This window comes from Octopus bimaculoides, chromosome 19 (assembly GCF_046866305.1).
Source record: "Octopus bimaculoides isolate indiv1 chromosome 19, ASM4686630v1, whole genome shotgun sequence".
Lineage (NCBI taxonomy): Eukaryota > Metazoa > Mollusca > Cephalopoda > Octopoda > Octopodidae > Octopus > Octopus bimaculoides.
Genome location: NC_142946.1, coordinates 54,946,964 through 54,963,766, shown reverse-complemented (window position 1 = coordinate 54,963,766; position 16,803 = coordinate 54,946,964). Strand labels below are relative to the sequence as shown.

The window sequence follows — 16,803 nt, the reverse complement described above, 5'->3', positions numbered from 1 at the left end:
GCTTTGATTTGGATACTACAGAGTGGTGTGTAATGACAACTCTTCAAACTTAAGTGTTTTATTAGCTTCAAGTACTGATTTCAAATCTTCCTGTGAGACCTAAAGAAAGCAATAACAAACAACGCTTGAGCATTCCTCTCTCTCTCTTTGAATGACATAAAAACATGACTAGTTGGTAGAATTACAAGAGGATTAAATACTAATCAAATGGCATGACAGGCCTAATGACCAATCAATAAGATTACAGTACAATTACAGATTATTAAAGATTAATTGATGAAGTTAAAAGAAGACTAAAGACTTATCAATAAAGTTCATGATAACCAAAATCTATTTGAGAGGATTTCCGGATGGTTATAAACTAATCAGTAGTATTACAGTGGGCTAAAGACTAATGAATAATATTACAGGAGGACTAAAGACTTACTCAAGACAAAACAACAAAGAGCTATTTCCTGTCCTCTTAGTGATTGAACCTAAGTTATGGTCAGTAGAACCTCCAATTTTTGTTGGCAACCATACTTGACACTTCATTTGGGATTTCTTTATGATGTCCCTTAATAATAATAATAATAATAATAATAATAATAATAATAATAATTAATAATAAATAAATAATAATAATGGTTTCAAATTCTGGCACAAGGGCAACAATTTTGGGAGAGGGGATGACTCAATTACATCGACCCCAGTGGTCAACTAGTACTTATTTTATCGACCCCTGAAAGGTTGAAAGGAAAAGTGGACCTCAGCAGAATTTGAACTCAGAATGTACAGACGGACAAACTACTGTTAAGCGTTTTGCCCAGCGTGCTAATGGTTCTGCCAGCTTGCCACCTTAATTAATAATAATGATGATAATGATAAAGATGATGATTCTTTCAAAGGTAATCCTTCTCTATATTATAGTTGTCTGTATAGCAAAGACGTCACATTAGAAATGAAGTGAAGTTGTTGATGTGCTGAATCTCAGTTCTTGAGGATTTTCAAACCTACTCAAATAATGGAATCTCACCCCCTCCAATATTTCTTTTAGTAGGAATATCCCCATTTCCAGCAATTGGTGTGGGAGGACATGTGTGATGATGTGAAAGTTGCCCTGACATTTCAGACACGATTCAAATGCTCTTGATGTGACTCTTCATTCATATCATGGAAAAGCTGCCATGGGAACAGAGAGAGAGAGAGATGTCTTAATGTCTTTTATATTTGCCAAATTAGCTGTTATATTCCCAAATTAGGCTTTAGCAATTTAATCATACTTTCATTATTTGTTTGAAGTTTCCGTTCATTTTTATTTATTTATTTTTTTTTGTTTGATTATTGACCTGAGAATTCCCTCTAGAATCGTAAGTAAACAATAGAAGTCTTTCATTAATACTAATTGCTATTACACGTTTGTCTACCCAACATCCTAATGTCATAAAATTATTAACAGGGGTGGGCTAGTGGGTGAGAGAGAAGACAAAGTATACATGATCTATTAGCATTAAAGAATTAGCCATGATCATCTGTGATCTGTGGTTATTTTTACTATATAGCTACTCACCATATAGCTTCTTGTTAATTCGTTTCCATAAGAACAATAGGTTGCTAGTAGAAAATTTATTTTGTCTCTTTTGTATATATGCTACATGAATTGGTTTTACATTATGTTACTCTTCTTCTCCGTAATGATATTGACCAAATGGAGAAAGATATTTGGTCAGTACCTGCTACTGTTGACAATATTATATAGTTGCTGTCATATATTGACTTAAGTGTCTATATCCATACTGATCTATTGATCTCTGTCTAATCATTTGCCTCTGATCTTGGAAGCTCTGTGTCTGGCTGTTGAGAAAAAGTGTTGCTAAGCACCTGTTTTATTCTAAAAAATAAATAAATAAATATATGAAATGGATAATTGCAGCAATAACATGAAAAAAAAAAGAAGCTAAAACAAATAAGTGAATATTTCTTGTCCAGTTTTCGACTGTATCGAATCAATATTTGTAATAATTGTGATGTTTTAACCAATGTCCTCTTTTCTGAAGCATAAACTTGTGAAATAAGTTGATCTTAAAATATAACATTGGCTCATTTTTAATTAGATTGTACCATTGAAGGTGTTGTAGGGAGGTGTGTTGATCCTGTTTATTTCATGGTCCCTTAGGACATATAAATTGGGTGCAGTTGTGTGTTTTCCTGTTATGTTTCATGATCTGATCTTAGCAATGCAATCAAGATGATGAAGCGATCAAGAACTCCATGCTCTTTAAAGAAGCGGGAGGAGTTGTACATCCTGATGGTACCTATTCATTGCTATGTAGACTGAGCCCCCATGATGGGATATGTACAGATTATTAAGCCTTAAGCTGACAGTTTGATACCCCTAGAATTCAACAAGTTCTTTCTATATCTAATCTCAATAATACTAATCCTAATACTTATTTGCTATACAAATACTTAGAATATAGGGATTATCATGTCTAAAAGTATTAAAGGACAATATAAATAGATCTCAAATAGGGTAAAGACCCCCTTCGATCAAGAATGACCATGAGATTGCACCTAAAAAGTTCCCCTCCGAGGTACAAGTCCAGGCAAATTTGTTTATGGAAGACCAGCTGTTGCCCATGCATACCAGCCTCCCCTCTCATGCCACTGATGCTAGCCAAAAGAAAAGCAAATCCTGATACAGCTTGGCACCAATGACATCATATTTCTACAGCTGAGTGAACTGGATCTATGTGAAATAAAGTGTCTTGCTCAAGAAGAGCACAACACACAGCCTTGTCCAGGAATCAAACTCACTACCTCATGATTGTGAGCCTGATGCTCTAACCACTGAGCCATGTGCTTTCACATCTCAAATAAAGATGTCAACAAATGTTGGGGATTTTATTGATTGTAATTTGCCTTTTTTACCACTTAGAAGGGGTGTTCAATATAGGTCCACTTGATACATGAAGTATATGAAACAAATAGCTTTACAAAGGTTGGTATGATTAGGATGGGCAGCCTTTGGTAAATTGATTCACATCATGAGAAATAACTTGTCTATGTGTCTAAAGAGAAAGGTCTTCCACCATTGTATGCTACTTACTATTATGTATGCATCAGAAACATAGATTATCACCTAGGTCCAAAGAATCAACCTCAGTATGTATTCTTTAAGCCTAGACCAATACAGTAAATAGGCTTAAAGAATACATACTGGGGTTGATTCATTGGACTGAAATAAATTCACCAAGGCGGTGCCCCAGCATGGCCACAGTCTAATGACTGAAACACGTAAAAGATAAAAGATACATGTTGCCGACAACAACTTACACTTCCGTGTATCTGAATCCTCAGGACTTTTCAGCCTAGAGACGCTCCCACCATTATCCTTCTCTTGTCCACCTTCACCTGTCCTCACCTTGAATATTGTCTGCTCTGGTCTCCCTACATGAAACAAAATATTGTAAAAATTTGAAGTACCCCAGAGATTGCTCACAAAAGCAAAACAGACATGACAAGTTATGATTATTGGGACTGTCACAAGAAACTCAAACTTTATTCCCTCCAACACCACTGCAAGCACTATATCATTTTTATGATGTGGAACACATTCCAAACAGTATTGCCTAAATGATGTTGGCATCAACTTCAAAATTCATCCGAGGCTTGGCCTATCCGTGCCATCCATCAAAAATAATGTTGCATCACATTGAGAACTATTTCATCTCAACTTGCCCTGCTCTAAGAGAAGAAAAAGATCTCAAAACATTCAAATAGTTCCTGGATAAATATCACCATCATCATCATCATCATCATCGTTTAACGTCCGCTTTCCATGCTAGCATGGGTTGGATGATTTGACTGAGGACTGGTGAAACCGGATGGCAACACCAGGCTCCAATCTGATTTGGCAGAGTTTCTACAGCTGGATGCGCTTCCTAATGCCTATATATATATATATATATATATATATACACACACACACACACACATATACATATATGTATATGGACATATATATATATATATATATATATATACACATGCACATATATACATTTATTTACACACATACCCACACACATATATGTCTAAGTTAGGCACAGGGCCAGATACATAAAATTGGAGTTAGTTGTTTAAATCAACCCCGTTCCCCCACTTCCTAGCAGACTGGTATATTATTTTGGTGACCCTCAAAATGTTAAAAGGTAATGTTGACCTCGGCAGGATTTGATCTCTGAACATCAAGGCATTTCTTAAGTCTTTTATTGTTTCTAAAAAAAAAATTTTTTTAAACTGTTGCCATTTGCTGTGCATGGCACCCCTACCCCCCACCCCGCACCCCCCACCCCATGAGCTTGATGGTTTGACAGGAGCTGACCAGCTGAAGGGCTGTTCAGGTTCCCTGTCTATTTTGGCATGGTTTCTACAGCTGGATGCCTTTTCTAAAGCCAACCACTTTACAGAGTGTACTGGGTGCTTTTATACAGCACTAGCATGGGTGCTTTTTACGTGGCACCAACACTTATTCAGCCTGCAAGATCAGGGATGCTCAGCTGGAGGAGGCTGCAGAGGTTGAGCCTGTAAGCAAGGGCAATCCTGCTTTTACTTAGCTTGGTATGTCTTTTCAAGTACAGTAAACTGCCAGGATTCTCCTGCTTCTCATCACTTGTGAATATGGCCCTGAGATACTTAAACTTCTCCACTTGTCTCAGTGAGGTTCCATTAACATGCAGAGTGCAGTGGGAAGACTTTCTTGAGAGGATCAATGTTTCAGTCTTTGCAACACTAATTCTCATCCTTGCCTTGCAGCGCTTAGCAGCAAACCTATTCAGTACATGTTGGAAATCACCGTCTACTGAGTCAAATCATCTGCAAGAATCAGCTGACTGATTCCACATTCACTGATTTTGAAACCACTTCTACAACAATCAATCCATTTTATAAAAAAAACAAACAAATTCTTCAGACTGAGCCAACTGGTAGGTGACCTAGGGGTAACCCAAGAATGAAATGGTTGGATAATATCTATGGTCTCTGTTGGTCATGCTTGGGAAATCAGCTTCAAAATGTAATGACAGTTGTTCCTGATATGACCTTATGGAGGAGGTACTGAGGACACCCCACACAACTTTTCCAGTAGGGAGAGAAAATGGATATATATACATTATACACACTCTCTCTCTCTCTCTCTCTCTCTCTCATATACACATACATGCACCAATCTTTTAAAGAGTTTTCAAGAAAATTTTATTATTCTTACTATAAGCCATATAAGTCTGTATCAAATGTGTGCAATGTCTCCTGTCAGTGCATGTATTAACAAGTTTCAGCTTATTTAGTTTAAAATGCTGTCATTTTGACAGTTTGGCCTTACTAGTATTACCTTTATGCAGAAGTATCTGATGATGCCTAGATTCAAGTTATTAAAGAGGAATTCCATTTATATATATCAATGTTTTTAATGCCTTCAGAAGCACATGTGCACATCGGTTATTGCTGCTCTTTACATATTGTGATATTTAACCTTTTAACTGCAAAATTAATGATGTTAAATATCTACCAAAAGTTAGAATTGGTATTTTTTTCTAGTCACGTTGCCTCAATAAACTTGACATATCTCAGCATAAAAATAGTTTCAGACATAGCATTCTTCAACAAAAAATAGATTGGTATATAAAACTGCTCTCTGTAGTTAAGGGCAATGATATTTTGAGTGGATATATCTGATTTCTGACATTGATGATGATAGTTGTGGATAGGCATGGAAACCAAATTGAAGATAGTGAGTTTGGTTTTTTTTACCAACTTCTCCTCTTTTGAGGATCAAATGCTGGAGCTGGCACATTATTATGCCAGCACCTGCAATTATAGCATCCATTCAACCTCCTGCTCCCCATCACTTGTGAATATGGCCCTGAGATACTTAAACCTCTCCACTTGTCCCAGCTTTCAATCCATGACCGTCTCACTGTTTCTTTTATCAGTGACTGCATGGCATTGCCTTTATGTATCCAGCTTTATTGAAGCTGGTAGAGCCTGGCTTGAATGTTCACTTATGTTTTGCAGCAAACTGCTTGTTTGAATGATTTGCTGCCAACATCATCAACACTACCCTCCTTCTCTCTATCTTTGTCTCATTCTCCCTCTTTTCTTTCTCTCTATTCTACTATTTCAGAGATAGACTGAAAAAAAAAAAAAGAAAGAAAGATTGAAGAGTAATTGAAAGAAGAAAAACATATTTCTTAATTTCAGCGTTATCAGTGCCAAGCATAAGCAAACTTTAGGTTACTTAAAGTATGTTTGTGACATATTTCAACTTCTAACGGAAAATTCACTGCAGTTACCATGGAGGAAAAAATCGTTCTTATGGAGAAAGGGTGTAAAATCACCAGTCTAATGGTACAACTCAATGTTGTTGACTGTGTTTTAGTTAAAGCTACGACTTTAATTCTGTCCAGAGTTGCCTCTCAATATTTCCCATTGATAATAGCTAAAGAGCTAGAAACACATCTGGGAATCTAATAGGGGGCAACACTGGACAGATAAGGTGTTTTTAAACCTTTTTACACCTTTTTGGCCAGCCAGAGCAATGTGCATCTTGACTGAAAAATATTTATGATCGAAATCTTAAAAACAACTTCTGGCACACATGTTAAACAGCAGTGTCTCATCTGTATGTATGTGTGTGTGTATATGTATATGTATGTATGTATGTATGTATATGTGTGTGTGTGTGTGTGTGTGTATCTATCTATCTATATATATGTGTGTGTGTGTGTGTGTGTGTATTTATTTATTCTGCTTCTAGTGGTGTTTTTTTTGTACTCATTCTTACTTGCAATCCAGAACAAAATGTTCGTTGTCTGTGTTTGTGTGTACACACACCCACGTGCTCTGATATAACATATAGGTGTAATTATTGAGAAGCTATTAAAATAAGTGATTGCTAAAGAGGTTATTTACTTTTTGAGTGAAGGCTTTGTCATTGAAGTGTTAACACTGTAGTGTGGTGGTGGGATCAAGGGGAAACTGGAAAGTGGTAAAAGTCATTAAATTGATGAATTTAATGATAATGAATTCATTTTCTGCTTCTGGCTCATTAACTGCAGATATTTGTTTTGTTCTTGCTATTAACTGTCAACAAAATCAATGTTAACGTTTTAAGCAATCAATATTCTACTATATACATTTGCTGATATTTCATCTATTAACTTGGTGAGTCATGTAGTGAAAGTCATTGATTGCAGTGTCACTGCTTTGTTTTAGCTCTTCATCATCTCCGCCCATGTTGTGTTTCTGTTTTGTTAAGTGTTTTTTATGTTTCCCAAGAATTCCCATTGACTCCAGTCTAATGACTGTTATAAATTGAAGTCTCCTCTTAGACTTTCTCATTGACTATCATTGCCATTGCTGTCATCCTGATCATGATCATCATTTTTTGCTCTACTTTTCTTTCTCTCTCTCTCTGTTTACTTCTTATTAATTATAATTGGTTTCTATTGATCCACCAACACCTTTAACATACATCTTTCACCTGTTGATGATTTATGTGTGGAGGCACGTGGCTTAGTGGTTAGAGTATTGGACTTATGATCATAAGATTGTGGCTTCAATTCCTGGACCGGGCGATGCCTTGTGTCCTTGAGCAAGACTCTTCATTTCACGTTGCTCCAGTTCACTCAGCTGGCAGGAATGAGTAGTACCTGTCGAAGACCCGTGTCCCTTTCCAGGTACAGAATGTATATGCCATGGTGCACCCTCACTCCCTTACGAACTCATAGTAGATATTCCAGTAAGCTATTCCTGCAACATTAATTCAATTTGTGGTAGAACCTTTTTCATCACATACTCCATTGTCATCATTTAATGTTCCTTTTCCATGGATTGGACAATTCCATGGGAGCTGGTAACTCAGAAGATTGCTCCAATTCCTGCTGTCTGCTTAGGTATGGTTTCTGTGGCTGGATGCCTTTCCCAATGCCAACCATTTTACAGAGTGTATTGGGTGCTTTTGACATGGCACCAGCAGCAGCAGTGAGGCCACCAAGTAACTTGCAAGACAAGACCTTGGCTACATCATGTTCTTGCTGTAGACTGTTGATCAAGAAATACTTTGATCACAGAACTACTCATCATAACCATGTGGTTTTTCTTTCTCCACCATACGACTACATCGTTCATGTCCTTCCATTTTTAAGACACTAGTGTGTGATTTAGGGAATGTGGCTATTATTTCTTGCAGATTGAATACCTACCCAGATGTTCCCTCAGTTTGTCTTGTTATTGTAGTTAAACTTCTTTTGGTGAAATTCAAAGACGGATGGGCTCTCCCAGGTTGAATTATACTCAACACTTTGCATGAAGATAGCATCTTCATAGGTGACTTGATGCAGAAATACATTTTTAATCGGTGGGCGTGTATGTTCTGGAAGGGTTCATTAGCCTCCATAGGGTAACGGCTCCCTTTTGTCATGGATGTCCATGGGATTGCACCTAGAAAGTTACCCTCTGAGGTACAAGTCTGGGCAAATTTGTTTATGGAAGACCAGCAGTTGCCCATGCATACCATCCTCTCCTCGCCATGCCACAGATGTTATCCAAGAGAAAGGCAAAGGCTGGTAAAGCTTGGCACCAGTGGTGTTGCAACTCATTTCTACAGCTGTGGGAACTGGAGCTATGTGAAATAAAGTGTCCTGCGCAAGAACACAACACACAGCCCAGTGCAGGAATTGAACTCACTACCCCATGATAGTGAGTCTGACACTCTAACCAGCGAGCCATGTGCCTTCATATAGTGAAAGCATGTGGCTTAGTAGTTAGGGACTTGGACTCATGATCATAAGATTGTGGTTTCAATTCCTGGATCAGGCAACGCCTTGTGTTCTTTAGCTAAACACTTCATTTCATGTTGTTCCAGTTCACTCAGCTGGCAAAAATGAGTAATCCTGTGATGGACCAGTGTCTCGTTCAGGTGGGGAATTCATACACCATGAAACCAGGAAACTGGCCCTTAGGAGTTGGTATGACTTGAGAAGGTAACTTTACCTTTACTTTAATCCTCCATTTCACTGCTCCAGTATAGCCACAATGCAATGACTAAAACAAGTAACAGATAAAAAATAAACACTATTCCAAATCCACACCCTTTAAGAATTTTTGATAATTTTCTTTTCATGACATTTCGAAAATTCCAGAGATTAAAACTGCTCTGGTGCAGCTGAGAGTTTTTAAATGGCAAAAACACTTCAATATTTTATTTCACAATTTCAAAAATTCCTCTGATCAGATATCTCACCATAGTAATGATAGAATTTATTTCTATATCCCTGATGAAATATGAACACTCCAGATGAAATAGATTTGTCATTGCAGAAAAAATTTCACACTTAAAACACTGACAAGAATTAACAAATCTACAAGATTCCTTTCTCTCTGTCTCTCATTCTCTCATTCTCTTTGTATTCTCTTTCTATTTGACTCTTTATCTGTCTGATATGCTCTCACACACATGCACGCACGCACGCACGCACGCACGCATTGATTTCAAATTTCGGCACAAGGCCAGCAATTTCAAGTTACTGAGTAAGTCGATTATATCGACCCCAATACTCAACTGGTGCTTATTTTATTGAACCCATAAGGATGAAAGGCAAAGTTGACCTTGGTGAAATTTGAACTCGAACATGAAGACGGATGAAATACTACGAAGCATTTTGCCCGGCATGCTAACATTTCTGCTATCTCACCACCTTATATATATACACACACACACACACACATACATGGTCTAATGAACGGGAACATGAAACTCTGAATATATATATATGTATGTGTTGTTAGCAAGAAAGCAGATAAGACTCTCTTTCCATCAGGTAAATGGTCCTACTCAATATGTAGGGAAGAAGTGGGTAGTAATTCCATTTGCTGCATCCATTGTAAGCTATGGACACATAAGAGATGCAGTGGGCTGTTTTCTCTATTGTTGTGTATGTCAGATGGTAAAATACTCTGATGAGGTGCTGTGAACTCCATATAAACTATCCCAATATAAAACGGTAATGATGACTGTTATTGTTTGTTACATTGGATCTCTGTCACACAATACTTACAAAAGTGAATAGATAGGTTGATTGATAAAATGTTAATTCTGTTGTGTTTGCATGACAATGTTGTCTCTGTTTATTGGGGTCCTTACATACAAGGGATGTAACTCCAGTATTTTTATTGAATAATTCTTTTTGATATTCAATATACATGTATCTTGGAAATTATAGTATTTTGAATTAGATGCCCTGATTAACTTCAGATACTATCAGTAATCCCTCATTTTTAAAATTGAAAGTTCTATGTGTATAATTTCTGCTCAATTGCTCGAGAAATTAAACTATGAATAGAAAACCAACATGAAAATATTATGTAATTTTTGATCAAAAAAGTTGGTGGTTCACATTCTGTGATGACAGAGACAAGTAACTCTTACTAAATTTATCTACATCACTGTAATTATTGTATCTTCTTTTGGTATGGATGTGTGCTGCATGCAAATAACAAACTGTTAAACTGATGAACATCTTGTTAACTTATAATACTGAGTTCAAATTCAACTCTGAGTATACTTGCAAAGACATAGGTTCTGGGATGCTGACTTGCTAATTTTACAATAATACATCCAACCCATACCAGCATGGAAGACAGATGTTAAATGATGATGATGATGACATCTCTCATCCTTCCCATGCACTATGCCTGCCTCTCTCTTCCCCACCCACGACTGCAACCTACATAACATCACTCTCTTGTCCTTCTCCTGTCTATGATTATTGGTTTTAAATTTCGGCATAAGCCCAGCAATTTTGGGATAGGGGTTAAGTCCATTATATTAACCCCAGTGCTCAACTGGTACTTATTTCATTAACCCTGAAAGGGGTTAAAGCCAAAGTTGACCTTGGTGGAATTTGAACACAGAATGTAAAGATGGACGAAATGCTGCTAAGCATTTTGCCCAGCGTGCTAATGATTCTTTCAGCTTGCCGCCTGATGATAATTTATGAAAATGATGAATACCAATTTTTGTAAAATGATATTTTTATTAGATTTTATCTAAAGACACCTTATCTTGAGGAACATACACAATCAAATTCATCATCCAAATTGACTATATCTTCAAGTGCTTATTTTATTGGATTGCTAAGATGAAAGGTAAAGTTGAATCCATTTTGGTTTTGAATATTAAGGGGCTCTAATTAAACACAACAATGATGATATACTGTCCCACAAGGGAAAGGCAAAGGCTGATACAGCTTGGCACCAATGATGTTGCAACTCATTTCTACAGCTGAGTGAATTGGAGCAACATGAAATAACACAACACACAGCCCAGTCCAAGAATCGAACTCACTACCTCATGATTGTGGCCCAACATTCTAATTACCAAGCCATGTGCCATATGAGGATAAAGCCTGCAATGCCTGTTATTTAGACACGAGGTTAGCAATTTTAAGATTAACTGAATTAAAGTATTAGTATTTTACTGGTTTGTTATTTTATTGTCCCCCAAAAGGATGAAAGGCAAAGCTGACTTTGGTAGGATAAAATAACAATAATAATTAGGTATGCAGTCAGAAATTTGGTGGGTGGGTGGGGGGTGTTAACCAATTTAATTGATCTCTGGTATTTGCTGGAAGGATGAAAAGCAAAGTGACCTCGTTGGTTTGAACCCAGAACAAAAAGAGCCAGAACAATTGCAATGCATTTTAGCCAACATTGTAATGGTTCTGCTAGTACACAGCTCTTCATTAATAACAACAACAACAACAACAATAATAATCCTTTCTACTATAGGCACAAGGTTTGAAATTTTTTGCTGGGGCGGGGAGGTAGCCAATTACATTGACCCCAAAAGGTTGAAAGGCAAACCTCGGTAGAATTTGAACTCAGAATGAAATGCTGCTAAGCATTTTGCCTGATGTGCTGACAATTCTGCCACCTCTCTGCCTTATTAATAACAACAACAACAACAACAGCAATTCTTTCTACTCTAGGCAGAAATTCCGAAATCTTGGAAGAGGCGGCCTGTCAGTTACATCGACCCCATTGCGCAACTGTTACTTATTTTATTGACTCTGAAAAGATGTCAAGCCAAGTCGACTTCAACAGAATTTGAGCTTTCAATATAAAGCGGGATGAAAGTCCACTAAGTCTTTCTGATTTAAACTCAAGGCCTGTAAATTTGAGGGAGGGGTTTAGTTGATTCCATTGATCCAAATACAGTGAGGCATTCAATCCACCTACAAATCTAATTGTAGCAGGTGTGAAGATGGTGATGATGAATTGGGGGATCAGATGACTTTCGTATATTACTGGTACTTAATTGACTACTGACGGTTGATAAACTAATCGGATCCTGGACAGATATAAACTGAAGTGCAACAATGTACTGAACAACTGACATTAATGCAACTAGTGTAGTGTTTCTTCATCTTGGACATCTTCACTGTCTGTAATGAAAGTGATGATGACGACAATGATCATGTTGAATAATGTGGTAACAACATGTTTTGGTGGCATTCAATAATTATATTCAAGATGATTTTCGTCATTTGTTAAACAATCTTTTCTATGTCTATCTCTTTTTTTTTTTTTGTTTGGAATATATTAACTTATATCTGATGTCTTGCTTTGACATGTTGAATTGCAACTACCTGAGGGGAAATTGTAAATATATCAGAAGAATTAGAATTAGCAGAACAAGTATAAGCTTAATATTAGTTTTATGATATTTAATTTATTTTTCTTAATTCTTTTTTGACAGCTGTTTACTTGTTTTGTGATGCAAATCGTTAAGAATGCCACTGTCGCAGCAATAGTATTGATTGTTTTTGTTAATGTTACAAATAGTTTTATGGACTCACAGTTGAATGAAATATTCATCTTTAAGTGGCTATAACTGAGATGCATTTCATCATGCTACCCCAGAAATCTCTGTCCCATATTATATTTGAAATAAATTGTGATCTCTTATGTTAGTATAAAACCATAAATTTAAGAGGAGTGAATGTATATGGGTTGATAGTAATCGGAGCATTCATTCAGCTGCTTACACTCTCAGTCTAAGTTCTGCTGAGGCCAACTTTACCTTTCATCCTTATGGGGTCAATTGAATAAGTACCAGTCATATACTAGTGTTGATTTAATCAACTGGTATTGGTGTTTGCCAGGTTTCTTGAAGCAAAAGACTGTATCTGAGAATCTTGCACAAATACTTTTAGTAATGTTTGTTTTTTAAGGGCAGGATGAGAGCAGATACCCAACAGCCTTCATATTACTGTGAAGAAGAGCAGCCTCAGGTATTATTAGTTTTTGAAAAAGGTGGTGAGCTGGCAAAATCATTACTGCTCTGGAGAAGATGCTCAGTGGCTTCTTTCAGTTTCCGTCTACCAAATCCACTCACAAGGCTTTGGTCGGCCCGAGGCTATAGTAGAAGACACTTGCCCAAGGTGCCACACTGTGGGACTGAACCCAGAACCATGTGGTTGGTAAGCAATCTACTTACCACACAGCCACTCCTGCACCTATAAACTACTTACCACACAGCCACTCCTTCATTATCTTCAAAATTAATTGATACAAAGGCATTTTATTTCAAGAGAAAGTTAGTAACGAACAGGTTAGAGCTCATGACATTTCAATATCTTCATATTTATTCATTGACTATTTGAATTGCTCTGTTGATAACAGGTGACAAGTGCCTTAATGTTCAAACACAGTTGGAGTTCTGCCACAGCTGTTATTGTTATTGTTATTTAGAATCAATATTTAAATGAAATATTGTGACATGATGTTATAATTTGTGTTATAATGGTGTTATAATTTGCATTTAGCACCAGTTCAGTGTTCATTAATCCTCTTGATACCAACCCACCCAAGACTGCCCTAGATCAATGATGCAACAAACTTCCTGAAAGATAACATATAATGATTGTCACTAAATGCACTGTTATGCAAATCTGACTGATCAGTTCAGCGGTGTCCTAGTTTGTGCACTCAATAGTTATAAGCTACTGCTCTTTCCGAATATACAAAATGGTTATTATTATTTCTTTGATGAACATGTAATGAGACTATAAACTGGTTAGGTAAATTATTTCTGGCCATATAAAGATAAACCTTGTTATGTAACTGCTGTGTTTAGTTTCAGTGATAAGGCCTAAAATTGTATGCTCCATAAATAGCTATAAGCTACTAAGCATTCAGCATTATTTGTCGCTTTATTTGCTTACCTGTCTGTCTACACACACACTCACACACAGAATGCTCCATGGAATAGTATTATTAAATATATTATTAATGTGTGTGTGTATGTATATATTTTTGCCCATTGCTTTTGTATTTGTTTTACAAAATACTTGATGTGAAATCCTGTGCTGAGACAGATGTATCATGGGAGGGTCAGTTTGCCAATAAGAGACACTTACACTGGTTTTATTTCACCTTTTGTTATTATCAGTCAGTTAGCTAACCATTTAACTAGTCAATTGCTTGATTAATCATTCAGCCATTCAATCACTGCCATTCCTGACCCCATTTATAATATGACCACATTATTCCAGGTTGATTTTGTTCCACGAGAAATATTTCCTTGCTTGGAAGTTAGTGACAAAAAAACCATCTGGCTATAGAAAAATCTGCCTCAATGATGTCTTACCTAATCTATGCAAGCCTGCAAAAGTAGATGTTAAAACGATGACATTTGCTAATATTCTATAATGTTCCATAGTATTGTACTGTGTATGTTATTGTAATGTATAATTCTCCATAGTTTAGGTATATGTGTTTGCACTAATCTTATAATAACGATGATTGTGTGTATATGTGATTGACAAATTACTCCCTTTCTATTATCTTGGCTAAGACTTCTTTGACATATCTTGAATTTGGGGGTATTTTCAAAGGCATGCTATTTATTGTTGGAGATTCTTTCATTTTCTATGGCTGTGTCCTTCTTTTCTTCAGATGGTATAACAAGTGAAATAAATCTCTTAGTTCAGCTATCTAGTCTGAAAATATGAAGCATAAAGTGTCAGACAGAAGGAGAGCAAAAGAATTATTCATTGAAAATGTTATTCAAAAGGCAACTATCACTCAACTTGCTGAAAATAGTAGTTAATATTCTCACAAAACACACCATAGTCATAAACAAAGGCTATACTGGACAATACAGTTCCTAGTATACAAATGAAAAGATTGCTGTGACAGGAATGCTTTTCATTATAGTTTTATTCAACTATGATGTGTGGGAATATATCAGAACAGCAACAAAGTTTACTTTAAGCTAGTGAAGGCAGGTTTCTGTATGGGCACTCAACCTACAAGTTGTAGCTGTCAAATTTCCTTCAAATCACATCCTGCTATCTTAAATTAGAACAGGATACATTAGAAAATGTAGTCCTATGTCATTGTCGTCATCATCATCATCATCAGCATCAGCATCAGCATCATGTCTATTTTCCATGTGGCTCGGATCGATCGATCGGCCAATGAATTGGAGGACTGTGACTTTGCTCCAGGGTCTCAGTTTTGGCATGGTTTTTATGGCTGCATACCCTTCGTAATGTTAACAAAGTCTACTGTTAACTAACCCTGTCTGTGATTTCACTGCATTTCTTGTAGGTCCATAGTTTGTACTGGGTACACCATATGGAATTTCAACCAGTCTGGTTGAACAGGCTAATTGATGAAACCTCAAGTTCCAGTCTGTTTGAACTTTATAGTATATCACCACCACCACCACCACCACCACCATCGTCATCATCATTTTAACATCTACTTTTGTAAATCAACAATTGATCTTTTATGAGGAGGTACCCAAAAATAACTGGAAACGTTCACTGTGGGACAAACCCATTGTAGTTTAGGCTTCCGCCACTAGAAATCACTTGATACAAACCTCAGTCATCAGTCTGCCAACCAGTGTCATTGAATGAAGTCGTACTGCCATGTGGTGCATCTTTGTTTTGCAGTGTTTCTTTCCTGTTTGTTGATTTTTGCGATGGCTGAAATGAAGGAACAACATGTTTCCTTGAAATTCTGTTTTCTGATGGAGAAAACAGCAGCTGAAACAGTTGTCATGCTTCAAACAGCTTACAAGGATGCTGCCATGAGCAACACACAAGTTTACGAGTGGTTTTCATGCTTTAGGAATGGTCACTTGTTGCTTGAAGACCAGCCTCGTTCAGGGTGACTGTCACCCCTCCCGCATGAATGAAGGCTTCATGAAAATGCATGAACTGATCTTGGAGGACCGTTGTTGAACAATTGAAGAACTTGTTGATATGACTGGTGTATCCTGGAGCTTCTGTCAATGAATTTTGAGCGAGGAATTGCGAATGAAAAGAGTTGCAGCAGAATTTGTGCTTCATTTGCTGGTGGAAGATCAGAAGCAGTCACGGTTGAATGCATGACTTTCAGCGAGTGAGTCTTTCCATATGTACGCTTGGAAAACTATTATCTGAAGTCAAATAATTCTCATTTGAGTCAGTGTAAAAATACACATTAAAGATAATGTTAAAGCATGCTGTACCTGGTTGTGACTGTTCCTGTAATTCTGAGAGGTATTGTTGGAGCTATCCTTCCTTTCATGTGCTTTGGATAACACCATTGTTCACCTCTTTTCTAATGACCCATACTAGGTTATAGACCCCACATTGGCAAGTCGGTAAAACATATTCACAGAGCTGCTGCTGTTTAAGCTAGCAAGCTGTGCCTCTCTTCAGTATTTGTTTACAGCTTTGCGTGTTGTACCAGTGTGAGTTTAGT

The 16,803-nt window shown here is 36.9% G+C and overlaps 2 protein-coding genes across 6 annotated transcripts in view; one reads left to right on the top strand and one right to left on the bottom strand.

Annotated features, from left to right (window-relative positions):
• The window catches only part of LOC106875416 (diacylglycerol kinase delta), a 173,604-nt gene that overhangs the window by 23,229 nt on the left and 133,572 nt on the right, over positions 1–16,803 (top strand). The window lies entirely within an intron of this gene.
• LOC106875417 (transcription initiation factor TFIID subunit 6) overlaps positions 1–16,803 on the bottom strand; it is a 72,785-nt gene that overhangs the window by 49,517 nt on the left and 6,465 nt on the right. The gene's annotated exons all lie outside the window — the stretch shown is intronic.